This window comes from Dama dama, chromosome 17 (assembly GCF_033118175.1).
Source record: "Dama dama isolate Ldn47 chromosome 17, ASM3311817v1, whole genome shotgun sequence".
Classification (NCBI taxonomy): domain Eukaryota; kingdom Metazoa; phylum Chordata; class Mammalia; order Artiodactyla; family Cervidae; genus Dama; species Dama dama.
In genome coordinates, this window is record NC_083697.1 from 45,161,491 (window position 1) to 45,182,427 (window position 20,937).

The window sequence follows — 20,937 nt, forward strand, 5'->3', positions numbered from 1 at the left end:
TGGAGGACACAATGAAGCAGGTCAAAGGCTAACAGAGTTTTGCCAAGAGAACGCACTGGCCATAGCAAACACCCTCTTCCAACAACACAAGAGAAGACCCTACACATGGACATCACCAGATGGTCAATACCAAAATCAGATTGATTATATTCTTTGCAGCCAAAGATGGAGAAACTCTATACAGTCAGCAAAAACAAGACTGGGAACTGACTGTAGCTCAGATCATGAAATCCTTATTGCCAAATTCAGACTTAAATCGAAGAAAGTAGGGAAAACCACTAGACCATTCAAGTATGACCTAAATCAAATCTCTTGTGATTATACAGTGGAAGTGACAAATGGATTAAAGGGATTAGATCTGATAGAATGCCTGAAGAACTATGGATGGAGGTTCATGACATTGTATAGGAGGCAGTGATCAAGACTATCCCCAGGAAAAAGAAATGCAAAAAGGCAAAATGGTTGTCTGAGGAGGCCTTACAAATAGCTGAGAAAAGAAGAGAAACTAAAGGCAAAGGAGAAAAAGAAATATATATCCATTTGAATGCACAGTTTGAAAGAATAGCAAGGAGAAATAAGAAACCCTTCCTCAGTGATCATTGCAAAGAAATAGAGGAAAACAATGGAATGGGAAAGACTAGAGATCCCTTCCAGAAAATTAGAGATTATCAAGGGAACATTTCATGCAAAGATGGGCACAATAAAGGACAGAAATGGTATGGACCTAACAGAAGCAGAAGATATTAAGAAGAGGTGGCAAGAATACACAGAAGAACTATACAAAAAAGATCTTCATGACCCATATAACCACGATGGTGCTATCACTCACCTAGAGCTAGACATCCTGGAATGCAAAGTCAAGAGGGCCTTAGGAAGCATCACTACAAACAAAGCTAGTGGAGGGGATAGAATTTCAGTTGAGCTATTTCAAATCCTAAAAGCTGATGCTGTGAAAACACTGCACTAAATTGCCAGCAAATTGGGAAAACTCAGCAGTGGCCACAGAACTGGAAAAGATCAGTTTTCATTCCAATCCCAAAGAAAGGCAATGCCAAAAAATGCTCAAACTACCACACAATTGCACTCATCTCACACACCAGCAAAGTAATGGTCAAAATTCTCCAAGCCAGGCTTCAACAGTACGTGAATTGTGAACTTCCAGATGTTCAAGCTGGATTTAGAAAAGGCAGAGGAACTAGAGACCAAATTGCCAATACCCACTGGATCATTGAACAAGCAAGTGAATTCCAGGTAAACATCTTACTTCTGCTTTATTGGCTATGCCAAAGTCTTTGACTGTGTGGATCACAACAAAAGTCTTTGACTGTGTGGAAATTTCTGAACGAGATGGGAATACCAGACCACCTGGCCTGCCTCCTGAGAAATCTGTATGCAGGTCAAGAGGCAACAGTTAGAACTGGACATGGGAAAGACTGGCTCCAAATCAGAAAAGGAGTACATCAAGGCTATATATTATTTAACTTATAAGCAGAGTAAATCATGAGAAATGTTGGGCTGGATGAAGCACAAGCTGGAATCAAGATTGCCGGGAGAAATATCAATAACCTCATATACACAGAAGACACCACCCTTATGGCAGAAAGCGAAGAACTAAAGAGTCTCTTGATGAAAGTGAAAGAGGAGAATGAAAAAGTTGGCTTAAAACTCATCATTCAGAAAGCTAAGATCATGGCATCTGGTTCCATCATTTCATGGAAAATAGACGGAGATACAATAGAAACAGTGAGAGACTTTACTTTAGGAGGCTCCAAAATCACTGCAGATGGTGACTGTAGCCATGAAATTAAAAGACGCTTACTCCTTGGAAGAAAAACTATGACCAACCTAGACAGCATATTAAAAAGCAGAGACATTACTCTGCCAACAAAGGTCTGTCTAGTCAAAGCTATGGTTTTTCCAGTAGTCATATAGGGATGTGAGAATAGGACTATAAAGAAAGCTGAGCACTGAAGAATTGATGCTTTTGAACTGTGATATTAGAGAAGACACTTGAGAGTCCCTTGGACTGCAAGGAGATCCAACCAGTCATCCTAAAGGAGATCAGTCCTGAATATTCATTGGAAGGACTGATGCTGAAGCTGAAACTCCAACGCTTTGGCCACCTGATGTGAAGAACTGATTCATTTGAAAAGACTCTGATGCTAGGAAAGATTGAAGACAGGAGGAGAAGGGGATGACAGAGGATGAGATGGTTGGATGGCATCACCGACTTGATGGACATGAGTTTGAGCAAGCTCCAGGAGTTGGTGATGGACAAGGAAGCCTGGTGTGCTGCAGTCCATGGGGTCGCAAAGAGTCAGACAGGACTGTGCCACTGAACTGAACAGAAAACCCTGAACATTACATATGTTGCAAATGTATCAACCCTCTGAAAGGTGGAGAAAAGAAACAGAATAGCCAGGGACCTCAAAGTTCATAAACACCCCAGCAGTGAGTACATGGGGTTTCTTTTTGTCACCTACAGCCCAGACTGGGTGCTGGAAAAGCTTGCCGTACATATGTGATATCTATATCTATATCTATATATGCATATATACCTGTGTATATATAAAATTTTCAATTTTATTGTTGTTTAGCTGCTAAGTCATGTCTCTGTGACCCCATGGACTATAGCCCACCAGACTCCTCTGTGCTTGGGATTTTTTAGGCAAGAATACTGGGGTGGTTGCCATTTCCTCCTCCAGGGGATTTTCCTGACCCAGAGATCAAACCCACATCTCTTGTGTTTTCTCCTGCGTTAGCAGGCATGTTAATATTTCAGTATAAGTCTACAAAAAGAAATCATACACGACAAATAGGAATAGAAGTTTTGCTAAGTGTATATATGCATAGTTATCTGTTCTGCAAATGGATAGCTGTAAAATACACAGTGGACATCAAACACTGGAGCAGATGTGTGAGATTCTAAGACAAATAAGAATATATTCTTCAACATGAGCTCCACAATTCTCCAGAGGCTCACAATTTAGGAAGGCAGAGAAACAAGTAAGCAAATCACCTCATTTATTGAGACTTTCCTAAGTGCTGGACACTTGGCTAAAGCTAAATCCTATTTAATACCCACAATCTTATGAATTAATTTCTCTTATTTTTATTTTGTGAAAAGGATAACTAAAGCACTGAAAAGACAAATAATTTTCAAACAACATACAATGAACAAGTAGCAGATCCAGGATTCAAGACTAAGTTTGTATGACTCCAAGTCCAAGCTTTTCACCCCATTCCATCTAGCTTTCCCTATGGTTAGGAGATAGTGGGGAAATGCAGTCAGAATCCTCATGTTTAAAAGAAGAGTTAGAAATAATCACATTTGTTTCCCACAACAATAGCACAGCACCAAGTGCATGCAGGTGCTTGATATGTATTGAATTGTGTGTAATTAAATTTAAAAGGACTGAATAAATTTAAAAGAACAGTGTATTTTCTAAACTCACTTGTTTACTATATGCCATAGAGAATCTATAAAGCATGACTCACAGAATATTTTATTTATATTCTTTTTCTCACATGCTACCTCTACTATTTTTCTTTGGAAGACTTACTGTAGCTGGTTCTCCTCCCTCACTGGTCCCAATCCTCACCCCCTCAAACCTTCCTAAATAACCTAAGACTTAATAGTCCATACTTCAGTTCTTGAGTATGCTATTAATTGCTATTTTGTGAACAAAATACATCCAATTGAACCTATTTTTTGAGAAGGAAATGGCAACCCACTCCAGTATTCTTGCCTGGAGAATCCTGTGGACAGAGGAGCCTGGTGGGCTGCCATCCATAGGGTTGCACAGAGTCAGACATGACTGAAGCGATTTAGCATGCATGAACCTATTTAGGTTTTATATTTGTTTTTAGATAGCCCATGTACCACTATGTCAACACATATTTTTTATTTTCCTTTTTCAGCATTTCTGAAATTAATAATAATGTGTTGGCAATTAATTTAATTAAGTTTTAAAACACCTGCTGGGTGTTTTAAGCTTTTTATGGTTTCAGAGAGTAGGGGTTAGCATGTGTGCAATATGGAAAGACTTTTATTTCTTTGCTCTCACTCTCTTTTTAAAAATCTTTTACTGCCACATCAAATTTATACTATATATTCCCATGCTATAAAAATGCCTGCTTTCCAAACTATTGCATGTGCAGTTTTATAAGGTGCACCAAAGGGTATTTCCCTTCCCTTTCCTGCACCGTTTTGATAATCACTCTGCCTTAATGCATGAAGGGGCTCTTTTGTACAATGGATGTTGGAATGTGTTGATAACTTTAACAGACAGTTGTTAAATTGAGCATACATTGAGACAGCAATTTGTACCAGCTATGAATACAAAGCCTTGCGTGCTACCAGAAGAAACTGACATATTTCAGGAAGGGTGATCACTCGTAATTCATCAGATATTAAATGACAAGATTGGTTTAACGCATTCTATATTTCTCATCCTGGTTGACATGCAACTATTTTACTTGTCCGAGAGTGCAAATCAAAATGGCATCTACTGCTGTGCTCACATTTCAGATCATCAAGGACTATAATAATGGAACAAATATTGTTAAATGTGCATTATTGAAACATTCACTTGCATCTTCATCACCATAATTAAATTAGTTGAAAGCATGCAATGGGATCATGGCATGATACTAAGTGCTTCAGGTCTTTTATGGAACTATACCAACATCTACAAGTTGAGAAGTTATAACAATTTGAATTAACAAATGCCTGCATCAATATTCACCATCCAATCTGACTTGGTAAATACACCACGGAAGTCCTTCCCTGGTGGCTCCGATGGTAAAGAATCTGCCCACAATGTGGGAGGCCCAGGCTCAATCCCTGGGTAGGGAAGATCCCCTGGAGAAGGGAATGGCAACCCACACCAGTTTTCTTGCATGGAAAAGTCCTTGAAAAGAATTCCATGGTGGGCTATAGTCCTTGGGATAACAAAAAGTTGAACATGGCTGAGCGACTAACTATTTTACTTTTTATGGAACTCCTTAAGCACTGGAATGGAGTCTTGTGGTTTATACTTTCGTTCATAAAAGATAAGCACACTCCTCCAAAGATGAAAATAGTGAAAAGACAGTCAAGAGTGCTAAAAGCCATAAGATGATAAATTGTGCACTCTATTGTTCCTAAGATTATGGGCAGCTCGGACTACTAATACCAGCCCCAATAGCATCCCCAATGTTGGAGGAACTCGTCCCCGATAGTCCTCCCCGCCAGAGACCATTTTGTCTTTGCTTATGTGTATTTCACTGCTTATAATTACTGTCCTTTCTCTACCTGGTAGGATTTTACTCATTATCTAAGTACTGTCCATGGGAAACAGTAACTGACTTGAGAGCAGAAACATGCTTTACTTATCCTTTATAGCCCCGGTCCTCAGAGAATGGCATATATAGCATGCTTATAACAAATGTTTATTGAATAAATAATCTGAATCAGGCAAACATGGGCTTGAATTCCAGCTGCAGATTTCACTAACTGAGACTGAGTAAAACAGTTGAAATTTCTGAGCTTCAGTCTTCTAAATTGTAAAATCAGGAAAATCAAATTTATCTCTTCATAATTTTATGGGATATCTATATTAAATACTTAGTGTAGCCTAAAAATGGGATTTCCTTTTCCTTTCCCATTGTTCCTCTTTTTGTTCTTCTCTTCTTGGGTTTGTTTGTCTTTCCCCCAATTTGCTCTTGAGTTTTTTTTTTTTCTTTCTTTCTCAAATTCCCAGAGTCAGTCTAAAAGATGTGGCTACCTACCTTTGATATATAATGTATAGTGTTTGTTCCATCTTGGACTTCCTAACTGGTACCTCTCATTATGAGAGGTGGATTTCAGATGAAAAAATCTTGCAAAACACAATTTATTAAAAATTTTGTTTGTAGAGCACAGACCTGTAATAGTAATAAAAACACTTTGATGTTCTGAGTGTGGATTTGCAAATTTCATGCCTCTTAAAGCAGTAAATGACATTGTTTTGATACCCACCCTAAAGGAAATCTAAATTATCTGCTAGATTTTTTAAAATAATTTTCCCAAAATCATTGTCATATAGAAAAGACACTAGAGAACATAAGCTAAGAAACGAAAAATGAGAGGATAGTTAGCAATGCATAGTTATTTAATAAATGTACTATGCTATTTTCTGGATTTTATTATATTTGTAATATTTTTTTAAATTTCCAATCTGATGTATTTTTTCTTTCAAAATAAGTATTCCTTTTCATACTGAATTTTGTATTTTTTTTTAAATAAACAGTACAAAACTCTATTAGCTTCAGAGTACACCAATAAATGGAGAAAGAAATGGCAACCAACTCCAGTATTTCTAGCCTGGAAAATTCCATGGACCGAAGAGCCTGCCAGGCTACAGTCCATGAGTTCGCAAAGAGTAGGACATGTCTGGGTGCACACACATGTGACCAATAAAACCTGGATTCAATCTTATGCAAACTCTTTAAATTATTCATTTATAGCCTGTCTTCTAAATTGGGTGGAGAAAGCTCCACGGTACAAGAAGCCTGGCTTTCATGTTCACCTCTGTATTCAGTGTCTACACTTGAGTTCAAATTGTAGGCTTACAGACAGATAACATTTTCCATCTTTTAACATGATTACAAGGCATCTCATTATATCACAGTCCACATTGATTAGCTCCCTCAAGCTTTACTTCACATGAAATATCAAGACCAGATATATCAAATTCTAAAATATAGTTGTTCTATTGGGATGGTACTAATGCTTGCTTGCTAGAAATTATGAATTGGGAAGAAGATTGCTGCAGGATATTCAAGCATCTGCCACTTGAGGTTGTGTGGTACATCTGGGTGTGCCCCATACACAGTGAGACATAACTTCCTTGGCTTATGCTTCTTTGGCTGTGGATTACTGGGAAACAATAAGAGCAGACCAACAGCATCGCATACAGTAATTAGGAACAGAGTAGCTTGTTTTGAGATCTTCTTCTGGAAATTGTTGCAAACTGGAAGGCACACCCAAAAATCTTTCCCCTGAACTTCCCCGTCTAGTGAGAGATGACAGCTAACAGCATAATTGGCTGAGCTGCTTCAGTTTGCATTATCTTCATTTAAGAGTAAACTATCCATACTCTCCTATTAAAAGAAGTCATGCAGGATTTATCCATAGAAAGCCACCATTAATGTTCATAATGATCTTCTGAACAAGGTAGAAAGAATTAACACATTTTATAGATAAGGAAATCTAGATACACAGGTTTTGTTCAAGGGCAGAAGTCTGAAAAAAAAATACAAACAACCTTTTCAATAAATTAATGTTTTGCCATGGCTTCCTCACAATCCTATTCTCTGCCTGCTATAAAGAAAGTTCTTTTTCTGGCAAATGGTATTCCTAACAGAAATAAATACTTTATAAATCCATTCCCTTTGAAACCTGCATTCAAGTAAAGTCACTCGTATTTCTAGAACATTTATGCGTTCTTACTCTAAAAAAATCATTTAAAGTTCTACTTATAGAGATCATATTTCTTCTTTACTGCCAAAAGATCACAAATGCCTACAAGGCAGAAAACTTCCTGTTGAACAAGGGAGATTAGATGAGGCTTTCAAGAAAAGATTAATTTGTCTATTGAAATGCAGTTGGTATTGCTTAAGCTGATGATTTTCTTAGCAGCCATTGCAAGGAAAGCAATATGACAATGTCACCAGTTTTAATAAGTGAACATTTTGGAACTACCAAAACACATTAGGCACAGTTTTTAAATAAAGTAACCATTTACAAGCAACAAGAAAGCAAATGGTCATCAGTAAAATAATGTAACAGGAAGGAGAATATGAAAAATTGAAAGAGAGTTCTTGCATTTTTAAAAGTCAAATTCTCAAATGAAATCATCAGAGCTTCCTCAAATTGCTGATACGGGCATAGCTTACACATCTAATTACAAAGATTCTGTTGACCAAACCACATAAACAGAGGACCATTTGTCCTTATTTAAGAAGATATGCAAACCACAAATTGCTCTGCAGGACTCTGAATATAGATAAGTTTGAAACAACTTCAGTTAGTCTTTATACACACACAACTGAATAGATGATCTTCCCAAGTTTAAACCTTTCAGACTCAATCCTGTTTTAGTGAGTTTTAGCTTACAATGTAATTGTGATCACATAGATGGATAAAACCTCAAATATCTCCAGTTAACTCTTAGGAATTGTCTTCTTTTTTTTTTTTTTTTTTTCATGTACTTCACTCAGATAATCATGTATGGTCTAAAATGGCTTTTCTGCTCCTCAGACATTTAACTTTAGAAATCACTCAAGCCCTTTATATTAAAATGCCATCAAACAGATCTCTCCCACTCTCCCATGACCTTCACCACCACCATCTCCAATGAACTGAATTCTCTTGAAAAATGGATTTGAGCTAGTAGCCCTCACTGCAGCATTTCCAGTTTCTGACTAAAAAATCTACAGAAAGCCTGAACATTTAAATGTACCCAAACAGAAACACTCATAAAAATACTCAAACCTCATTTTGACTGACAATCTAAGCTCAGAATATGAGCAGGATTTTCATGAAACTGCAGGCAGATGACTCCAAGTTAAGAACTTCTCTAACAGGTTGGCTTATGATGAACCTTTATAAGCTGGAGTAGCCCTGCCAACATGGAAGAAAGTACAGATAAACTTCATTGCTCATCCATTCACTGGTTTTTAACTCACTTGTTCATAGAGAGGGCTGAAGTATAACAAGAAGAATTCAATAGAATTCTGGATGAGGGAAAAAAGCAGGCCAGCTTAGTGCTTGAGCTGCTGAGAAGCATAAAATAAAAAACCAGGATGCTATTTCTCCTGTCAGAGATGATAGGCAGGATTATAAATCATTAGGAGCATGGACTTGCAAAAATCCATATAATATGGAGGGATGCAGCCAGAGAGAAGGCTGAAGGTCACAGAGAAAGGAGGCATAGGCTTAAAGATGAAAGCTTCTATTTGGACCACATTGATGAAGAGGAAAATGTGGGATGTGAGGAACAAGTTCCCAAAGAGTGGTTCTGCAGCATTCCCTAAACCAGAGACAGAATTGCATAAAGGCCAAGCAATAAAAACCTATTACAACATCATTAGTGAAAGGCAAGAATCCATGGTCTCCTTGGTGAAAAGAACAGAAACCATAGGGCTATAGAAGGATAACAGAATGATATAAAAGGGAAGCATGCTAGTATAAAATAATTGAGTGAGATGCAAAGGCAAGAAGCAGATATAATCAGGGGATAAAATAATACTGGTAAAACTTCAAAGAATTAAAATATCGAAATAAAAATCTCAGCCATTAAAAAGAAGGAAATAATGCCATTTGCAGCAACATGGGTCGACTCCAGAGAGTGTCATACTGAGTGAAGTAAATAAGACAGAGAAGGAGAAATATCCTATGATATCCTTTATATGCAGACCTAAAAAGAAATGATACAAAGGAATTTATTTACAAATCAGAAACAGACTCACAGACTTAGAGAATGAACTTATGGTGTCCAGGGGGTAGTGGTGGGGGGAAGGGGTAGTTAGGGAGTTTGGGATTGACGTGTACACAGCAACATATTTAAAATGGATAACCAACAAGGACCTACTGTATAGCACAGAGAACATTGCTCATAGTTACGTGGCAGCCTGGATGGGAGGGGAGTTTGGAGGAGAATGGATACTGACATGTGTATGCTGAGTTGCCCCGTTGTCCAGATGAAATTATCACAATAAGGTCAATCAGCTATACTCCAATAGTGAATCCTTGAGGGTGGTTTATGTATCAGGGGAAGTGAGTACAGGGGGATTGGGAGGATGAAATGATGGAACAGATGTCGAGAAATGTGGAGGGAAAAAAAAAACTCCCACACCTGAGATACAGCCCCACAGAGGGGACCAGGACAACTGGACAGAGGAAGAAGCAATTTTATGTTTGAAGAGAAAATTTAGCACATAAAATGTGTCTAAAGATGTTAGATAAAAGGGTATCTGAGTATTTGAGGCACGACATTAAAAAATAAAACTAGACACTTCATGTGGAGAAGTATTAACTAAAATAATAGAGAAAAATTCTACATTCAAATATTTTTTTAAAAAATAAGCAAAAAGATGTGCAGTAAGGGACAAAATTAGACTATCATTAGACTTTCCTATCACATCAAATACCAGAATATATTAAGGAAACAGTCACGAAACCATGATGAGAGAGAAGCTTGTGATCCATAAATTTTATAATTTATAAGTTTTCATTGATGTATTAAGCCAAAAGAAAGGATTTCTAAAATAATACAAAGTTTCAGAAAAAACAAACCACCCACATGGTTACACCGGGGAAAAAGAGCTGAAGACATTCTCTAGCTAACACTGAAATGAGTCAAGATCAATGACTCAATAGCAGGAAAGTATTTTATAAAACAGATGGCAGTTAGCACAGAAATTGGTAAGGGATAAAATTGAATTACTATCATAAATAATGTTAAGAAAAGGAAAGCAGACATCACAAATTATTATTGAGAGACTATATAAAAGTCATCATTGATAGCAACAATTGACATCTAAATTCCAAAACTAATATAACCTGATGATAAAACGGCAGTAAAGTAGACAAAGTATGCAAAGCTCTGTTTCTTATAGAAGGCAAATAAAAAATCTTTTTCTGTTTAATAATGATAGAAATAACATTTTAAAACATATTCTTAATTACTCAAAAATAATCACTAGTGTAACCAAATCTTTAAAATGGGATATATATTTTCCAATTGTCTACAAAATCGCAAATAAACATGATCAGTAGAGTTGAAGAAAGCAAATGAAGAGAATAAAGTTATTTGGGGCTTCCCAGGTGGTGCTAGTGGTAAGGAAGCCACTTGCCGAGGCAGGAGACATAAGAGACATGGTTTGATCCTGTGGGTTGGGATGATCTCCTGGAAAAGGAAATGGCAACCCACTTTAGTATTCTTGCTTGGAGAATCCCATGGACAGAGGAGCCTGGTGGGATACAGTCCTTGGGGTGGCAAAGAGTTGGACACGACTGAAGCGACCTAGTATGAAAGTTATTTTAAAGCTTTAAATAAATTAAAGACATGAAACTAGCCAAATCAATTCTAATAATAAAGACAATTGAAAGTCACTCAGTCGTGTCCAACTCTTTGTGACCCCATGGACTATGCAGTCCATGGAATTCTTCAGGTCAGAATACTGGAGTGGATAGCTTCCTTTCTCCAGGGTATCTTCCCAATCCAGGGATTGAACCCAGATCTCCCTGAATTGCAGTCAGATTCTTTACCAGCTGAGCCACCAGGGAAGTGAAAGAATACTGGAGTGGGCAGTCGTTCCCTTCTCCAGGGGATCTTCCTGACCCAGGAATCAAACCTGGGTCTCCAGCATTGCAGATTCTTTACTAGCTGAGCTACCAGGGAAGCCCAATAATAAAGGGAAAGGATTCAAATCACATATAAAAAGACAAGGACCCTCAAGGAAACTTATCAAGGTAAAATATTTTTTAAATGAGCAAAGTCCACATTCAGGGTAATAATGGTAAGCATTAATTGATTGCCAGATCTATATGAATAATTTACATATATTGGTTTATTTTGTCTTCCCAGAAAACTCAGTATTACTTTTGTTCCTATTTTATAAATGAGGAAACAACTGTAAACTAAATAACTGCTTGAGATGTATCTAAACTTTACAGAAAAGTTTCAAAATAAATATTCACCAAAGTCAAACAGAAATATAATAAGGATGGCAATACTGATTTCAGTGACATTTCAAAGCAGTGTCACACAACAAATAATTAAGGTGAATAAACAGTAGCGTTTTCACTATCAAAAAGTTGTTTAGAAATACTGGAAAATTCTGGAAACCACTATCATTGTAAGAGGCTTTAGTACATCTCTCTTAACATTTGACATACCAAACAGTAAAGAAATGTCAGAGACATTTGGATGATCATAAATGAAACAGTTACTCCTAAATAAACTCCCGTTTCCCTCTCAAATATCATATTTTTATTAGAATATTTTGAAAAAGGAGGACATATTTTTCCTGCAAGTAAAAGCGTTAGTCACTCAGTTGTGTCTGACTCTTTGTGACCCCATGGACTGTAGCCCACCAGGCTCCCTCTGTCCATGGAATTCTCCAGGCAAGAATACTGGAGTGGGTTGCCATTTCCTTCTCCAGGGGATCTTCCCAAGCCAGGGATCGAACACAGCTCTCCCACACTGCAGGCAGACTCTTTACCCGCTGAACCACCAGGGAAGCACAATTGTTAGTTTGCACTGTGTCTTAGTTGCAGCATGTCAGATTTAGTTCCCTGACCGGGGATCAAACCTGGGTCTCCTGCATTGGGAGTATGGAATCTTAACCACTGGACCACCAGGGAAGTCCTCATTTTTCCTGGGGCACTGTTTGTTTGTTTGTTTATGCATATTCATATGTGTAGACAGAAGATATCTAGAATAACGTAAATTAAATGTCTTATAAATTTCACTTGGCATGTAAGAGTTTGAGTAGATTTTAATAGTCTTCATTGCATTTTTACATTATTTAAACTTCTAATATATGTATAATCAGAAAATGTATCTATCTAATGTGCATGTATCTGAAAACTGCTTATTGGACATTTAATTAAGTATCTGGATCGGTACTAGTAAGTTGTGGCTGACCCTGATGGAAACTATTAACATGTAAAGGAAAAGAATACAACTTCCTTTATTGTCAGGAAAGGATTGATGAACTTGACTCTAGGAGCACAGCTGTATAAACCAGTGGGCTGAGTGGGATAAGCTTTCTGAAAAGGGCAAACATCCCTGACCACCAATTCCCATGAAGATATCCCACTGCAATCTCCACTGGCTGAGCGAAGTGAGAATTTCATCAGGTGCTTCAAGGAGCCTCATTTGCCATTCCCATGAGATTATTCCGTGCCCTCTTGGCCTCTTCCAACTGCTCTGTGGACTCTGGCTATGTGCCTATCTGGTGAGAGTAACTGTCAACAGCCCCACAATCCCCCGAGCTCTTACTCTGAAAGGTGTGTCAAAGGGGATCTTGGGGAGGCTTTCGAGGTCTGTGTTACCCTGGCTGACCCAGGCTGAAGATCTTTGTGAAATCTGTTCCTAAAACTAGGTGCTGGTAATACAACAGAGAAACGTTGCACATACCCCTGCCCTCTCGGAATTCACTTTTTAGAAGAGAAACAGACACTGGGTAAGTAATTACCACTGTGATGAATGGAACCAAAAACTCGGGCTGGTTGCCATGAAAGTCTATTTTTTTTCCTTTCTCTGCTTTCCCCTTTTGCATTGCTTATGAGCCCAACATGGTGCTTGTTACCCTCTGTTTTGTTCTGTGCCTCTGTGAGCACATCTGTTTTGCCAGGTAGCCAGTTACTTGCAGGCATCTACACAGCCCCTGCTTCAAATTAAATGTTCAGTAATATCTTCTTTAAATGAATGAAGAGAAAGCCTTAGGTCTCTCCATATGCTTTCTTTTATCAATATTTTCTATTTAGACACAATTCTGAGACACCAGGAGTTATGTTTATTTAATTAGCCTAAATCGTGTACAGACAATTCTTTGAAAGGTTTTTTCTTTGGTTGGGGAGGTTGTTATTACCTAACCTTGAGAAATCATGAAGTGACAGTGTTTATATACAGAAAAAGTTAACTTATACTCACCTATAAAAATATGTACTAGGAGTTAGTGATATGTTTCAATGTACCAAAGAGATTGACATATATATACTGCTTTTGTTGTAGCAAGTTTGGAAGAGAAGGGTCCACGACAAGTGGTTTATGACTCTGAAAGAGGAGGATGCCCTTGTAAGTGCTATAGAACCTGGCTGTTACTTGGAAAGCTGGTGAATTTTCCATATCCAATAATTAAGTTGGAGTCACCCCCATCAGTCATGTCATGAATAAGAGGAAGTGCATTCATCCAATCCATACACCTGGATGTGGAAAACATGCTACCTTTGGACCAAGGGTGAGGAATTAGGGTCACTGGGGAGTACTTTTTGACAGAGATTAAAAGCCTAGGTATTAATTAGCTTAAATCACACTGCAGCCTCAGAATGATTGAATTCATTTGTTCCTGTTGAAGAATCAGTTAGGTCTTCTTTTATAACCAATGTCTTGATTAAAGTCGTGTGACGGTGAGATATCCTAGGGAGACAAAGCAACAGTGGCTTGAGCCAGTAGAATCTTGTGCAGCTTTGATCCTAAGACCTGAGTATTTTATCAGGAAACAGGCAGGAATCTCTTCTGGATTCTGTGTGGCACATTTCAGTTTTCCTCAAGAGGTCCTCTGTTGTCTGCTCTGGTTTTGCATCTCCCTGTCCTCTGAGTCAGGGACTCCTCTCCAACCTCTCTCTAACTCATTTTTCTAACTAACTCAGAAGACATATGGTATATTATTGCATCCTGAACAGTGTATCCATAGGAGGGCTTCAAAAGTCATTCTTGGTAATGATGATGGGTTAAGGTTGAGTTTCTATTCTGGCAGGGCTAAAATTTAAAAAATCAGATGAAGTTACATTTGACTATCTTTTTTAAGCCCCAAAACCAACATACCATCCTTTTCTCAGCTGGAGAAGAGCAACCAAAATCATTAATAACCAGAGCCTAGATTCAGAATATTTTCAAGGCTGAAATAAACTCTCTAGTCCTTATATATGTAGGATATTCCCACACTTCTGGAGTTACTGGAGGCTATACAATCATCAGTGTTAAGAAATCTATGTCAAGACTCAGTTCCCTGTGTACAATCAGAAATGCAGCCTATACACTGACCTCGGCTTTCACTACTGCACGGGAGGAAGAAGGTGGTTAGCCTGTCTCCTTGTCCACGCTCACGAGGTCTGCTCTTCAAGAGCCTATAAATCAGTTGAAAATTATAGGCAACATTTATGGAAGAATTGCACAGAGCCCAAGTCAAGCACCCTGCCTGGATTATCTCATTTATCTTCATTTATCATACATGAGAGAGAGGGTACTACCCACTTTTCAGATGAAGAAACTCAGGATCATTGTTAGTAACAAACCCCCACACAGCTATAAATCACGTTAGAATTAGATAGAGTGGGTCAGAGAAGAAAGCTACCACTTCTGGTTGGGATGTTACAGAAGGTTTAGGATAGGGCATTTTTGTGAACTCAAACTTGAAGCAGTGACTTCTGTAATATAACAAAGTAGACTATTTACCATCAAGCCAAAAATTGAAATTTATCCTGACATTCATTCAAATGTATTCATTTACCATATATATACACACACATATATATATCCATATATGTTTACATTGGCTTCCCAGGTGGTGCTAGTGGTAAAGAACCTGTCTGCCAATGCAGGAGATGCAAGAGATGCCAGTTCGATCCCTGGGTCAGGAAGATCCCCTGGAGGAGGGCATGGCAACTCACTCCAGTATTCTTGCCTATAGAAACCTATGGACAGAGGGGCCTGGTGGGCTACAGTCCATAGGGTTGCAAAAAAAAAACAAAACAGACACAACTGAGCAACTAAGGATGGATGCACACATATGTCTATGTGTGTGTGTGTGTGTGTACATATATATATGTAAGTATATATGTATGTGTTTACTATGTGCCAAGCACTGTTTGCATTGGAAAGCAACTTATATTAACTGTATTTACAGCCCAAATCAATATCGTTATAATGCTTATATACTCGTATGGGTGGGGAACAAGGCAATGTGCAAATAAACAACTACATGGGCTGTCAGCTTGTGGTGAGTTGAATAAAACAAGCTCAAGGGAAGAAAGAGTGCAGGAAGCGGCAGGAAAGCCGTATTTGGAACAGTTGTCAGGGTAGAGCTCTCTGAGCCTTGGTGATCATCTACAGGAGGGAGGGAGGGGAGTGGCTGGAGGTGAAAGATGAGATCAAACAGGGAGCCAGGATCAGGTCATTCTAAGTCTTAGAGTTAGTAAGAACTTGTTTTATCAGGAAAACAATGTAAATGGAACACTGAGTGTGTTTGAGCAGGGAAATTACATTTACATTTTAAAGGATTACTGGCTGCCTCTTAAGTGATGAGTCCAACATTACAACTTTGAACCTTAAAATGATAAGCAAACATAACTCCTAAAAGATGCACTCAGGCAGACTCACTGCAACAGATCACTGAATCCTGATCAGTGGTTTATTTATTAGTAAAACAGACCTGTAAGTCCAGGGAGGCTGACCTAGAAGTCCCTTTAGATTCACTGCAAAAACTCATGTAGTGGCGATGAATAGTCACATGGTTGTCTCAGGAGCTCGAAAACTAGTTGAGAAACAAAGGAGAACAAAAGTAAACCCAGTTACCTCAGCAACTGCAGTGATTTGTCTTACGGTAGGAGGCCTCCAATCACAGCCTTGTCTCTATGAACTCCAGCTGAAGGGCAGATAGCAATAAGTCTAGATATGTGCTGTGCCAACAAGATTTCTAGCTCAACAGTGAACTCTTGTCTTGCACAAAGACGGTGAGGACTGTGCTGTGAGGTAATAACTGCTCCCACCGATACACCTTGCGGAGCTCAATCCCTCTCTCTGCAGACCAAACTTTGAGACCTCTGATGTACACCTCCTACTGCACTTCTATTGCAAACACCTTAAATCAGGTGTACAATTCTTCTCCTGGTTTTAAAACATCTATTATCTTCTCCTGAGGCGTCTCTGTTTTTGTTCCGGCTTCCTCTTTCCTGGAAACAGCATTATTATGATCCAAACCTCCAAGACTAGACAATTTAAGGTTTTCTTCAACTGCTCACTCTTCTTTAAATTCAATATCTAAGGAAAAATAATTCAGTCAAGTCTTCCTTTTAATGCTTTGCTAGTTTCTCTGTTCCTACTTCATTGAAGTTGTCATCTGTTTAGATTTAAATACCAAAACAGAGGCTCTCTTCCCCCAGCTCTCTCCAATTTCTGTCTCACACACTGCTGCTGGCCCCAGCTTAGGAGGTGATTTGGGTTCTGGAATTCCCTTAATCAAGACTCTATTACAGCTCACTGTTTCATTTAACAAATTAAGTCAGAGTTCTGTTATCTAGATCTGGAGACCCTCCCTGTCTTGACAATCCCCAAGTATTGTCAAAGGAATCCAGAACAGGTCAGAAAAGAAGTAAAAGTAAATTTTATTGAGGAACTCTTGCAGTAGGGGAAAAGATACCTCACGATAGAACAGGTTGCAAGGCAAGAACTGGCCGGGGGGCGGGGGGGGGTAGTTTGGAGCCAAGAAGCAAGTTGGATTGTCGGGAGGTCTGTAGGTGAAGAGCTACTAAAAGGAAACATGAGGGATGAGTCTGGGGGACTCTGATTAAACAGGTCTAATAGGACTCTCTCTGAAGGCAGCCCAGGATGACTGGATATTACCTAGGAGATTGTGGGGCATGAGAAACTTGCTCAGATGTTGAGGATGATCAGATACCAAGGGTTTTGAATCTGGATAAAATGACAAGATTCTTGCCAAAATAGGGAAAAGGAAGACAGACACAGAGGCCAAAGTTTGAGGCCTAGTTGAGAAGAAAATTCCAAGGAGCTTCATTAAACCAGCCAAGAAGAGTCTTGTCAGTGTCTTATCTCATCCCAAGCAATTGGCAGCACTTAGTCAGATTTTTGTCCTCACAGACCCCTACATATAACCTATACTGCCTCTGTCTTTCCTCTTGGGAAAATCCAGCATGAATTGCCTATTCTCTGTCTCTGCCCAGTCAGATCTCAGAATCCAGCAAAAAGATCTACCTCAAGAAACCTTTATGAAGTCAACAGTTCCTCAAGATTCTCTTACATCTCAGAGTTTATTCTTTCAACTGATGAGCTTTTAAGGGGAATAAACTTTATACTGAGCCCTGTGTCACATCCTGAAAGAGACACCAAAAATTCAGCAAGATCCCTTTGGTTGTGACCATCAGCTGTTCTGCTATATCTTCTTTTATAATAATAACACTCTTGAAGTTTAGCTAAAATGCATTAATACAATTTCTAATTTTACCTTAAAAAAGAGGTACTTTTCTTATCCCTTCTATTCCTTCTATCCCTTCCCTCCCTTCTTATTGCCTTCTACTTTTCTTATCCCTCTCTGCTGTGAATGCAACGTGAATGATTTTGAAGCTGGTAAATTCATCTCAGGCCTTGAGGTAGAAGTCTTATGAAAAAGGAGGAATTAGTTTCTGGATTATTGTGGGATTTATCACCCCATGGACATGACATATTGCTAGTAAAAGACTTAGTATGAGAGCTGGCAGATAGTACATTTAAAAAAAAAAAAAAAAGAATAAGAATGATGCTGATGATGATGAAAAAGAGGTTGATATTTGTGGTGATGATAACTATTATGATGATCGTGACGTTTTCATCAAAGATGTACACTTAGGAATTTGACTTTTCATCACTTCTGGCTGTGAAAATAAAGCATCAGGTTTAACAGCTGACAGTAACCTAGATTATACTGAATCTTTCTTACTATTTGGGCTAGAAAAACCAATGTCAAGTAGCCTTCAGTAGCTCTTTGCTAAGACTTTATTAAGCTAGAATACAAAGAAATGGTAGATAGAGAAATGACTGAAAGGCAGAAAAGACAATAGGACAGTTTCTGAGATATCAACTTGATCTAAATAACAAAGAATTTGGTGTTTGGATATAAGAATAAGAAAGGCCTCAAAAGGGGGGAGTAAAGGGACCTTGAATGATGCATTCTGATGAAGTTTGAAAGTAATCCAGGGCTTAAAACAAATGGCAAAATAGAGGAAAAGGCTTTGGCAAGTTGGCTGCAAGTAATGAATTTTAAGAAATTAAATAAATCTATTTATCACTATCTTTTGAGAAATTAAATAAATATTAAAATTCATTTAAAATTGCTACTAAGTGTTCAGACTGGTATCCTTTGAACTTCACCGCATGCAGAGACCAGGACATAAAGGAGTCAAAGTTTTTATTAAGGTTACAGTTGTTTAAAAACATGAATCTTTTTAAAATGACAATGCTTAGATGTTATTTTTTCTGCCACTATATTTATTAAGTATAAAACAGCATGCCTACACTTTTTTTCCAAATTAAAAAGCAAGTTATAGAGCACCATTCTGAATAAAATGAAGTAACTGAAGGATTTAGAAAGAAATATCATAGGATTTCATTTGTGTTTTATCAAGGTATTTTTTCCTCAGTATGGAAGAAGATGTTATATGCTAGAATTATACAGAATTACTATAATTGTAATGAATTGTAAGCTATTACACAGTGAGGAGCATGATCTATACTTCTTAATCTCCCCATCCAGAACCTATCATTGTAAAAGACAGAGTCTCAATGTATATGAGCTGATTGGTCTGACATCTAAAACTGAAATACCCCTGTGCATTTATGTACTCATCTCAAGGCTGAAGAATTCTGTACATATTATCAGATTCTGGTCTCACTGCCATAAAATTGCTCCTGATGCCAATACAGTAACAGAGAACCCAAAATGTCAAGTCTTTTATTTTTCTCATTTTCCTGACTCCTTCTTGAATTGTTTTTCAGTAAGACACACTGACTTTCAGGTAATTACTTTTTAAAAATATGCTTGTGTGAGTGTATATTTTATATCCAATGTTGTTGTTGTTCAGTCACTAAGTCATGTCCAAACTTTGCGACCCCATGGACTACAGCAACCAGGATTTTCTGTCCATCACTATCTCCCTGAGTTTGCTCAAACTCATGTCCATGGAGTCAGTGATGCCATCCAACCATCTCATCCTGTCTTGCCCCCTTCTCTCCTTGCCCTCAATTTTTCCTAGCATCAGGGTCTTTTCTAATGAATCGGCTCTTTGTATCAGGTGGCCAGCATATTGGAGTTTGAGCTTCAGCATCAGTCCTTCCAATGAATATTCAGGGTTGATTTCCTTTAGGATTAACTAGTTTGATCTCCTTGCAGTCCAAGGGACTCTCAAGAGTCTTCTCCAGCACCACAGTTCAAAAGCATCAATTCTTCAGCACTCAGCCTTTTTTTATGGTACAGCTCTCACATTCATACATGACTACTGGAAAAACCATACCTTTGACTATACAGACCTTTGTTGGCAAAAGGATACATGTACACATGTATGTATTAGGAAATAGGCACTGTTATTTGCTCTTTGTAAATAATGACTTATTTATCTTCATAATAATATTATGTGATTAGCCCTAATGATATGCTCATTTAATAAATGGAGGACTTGAGATAATAAAAGGATAATTCATTTGCCCAAGGTCATGCAATTAGACCATCACACAACTGAGATTCAAACCATGATATTCCAGTCCAGGCTCTCTGTTACTTCTTATTCTCTGCTCACAGAAATGGAACTAGAACCCCAGTTTTCAGAAACTAATGCTATTCATAAACATTTCAGCAAGGATCTTAAATGCACACAAGGGCAAGTAGACAACATGAGCTAGTGAAGCAGATATGTAAAGAAAAATGTTGAGAAGCCATGAAAGAAATATAAGGAAGGCTGTAAAAATGAAAGCCTGGGCCTTTCCACAAGCCAGAGGCCCATATGTCTTGCTGGATTCAGCCTATTTGTGCTTGATCTCCCACTTTTTCAATTCTTAAATATCGGCTCCAAATACTCTAAGCATTCTGGGGACAAATGAAATACTTCCTCTTTGGTTTCAATCCAGTGCATGGCCCAGTGGTTTTTTAATCTCTCTAGCTCATCATGTACTTGGCAAAACTGAAATAACATGGGCAGAAAAAGAAAATTTGGCCCTAAATCTTGGCTTGAGTTTGCTAACTCTGACCTTGACATATTACTTAACCTCTTTGAACCTCATTTTTTTTTCATTTCAAATTAAGAATCGTATTTATCTTGCTAAATTACTGTGACAATTAAATGAAATAATGCATGAAACTCAATTAGCACAGTATTCCACGCATAACACATGCTTCCATAAATGTTCATATTTACAT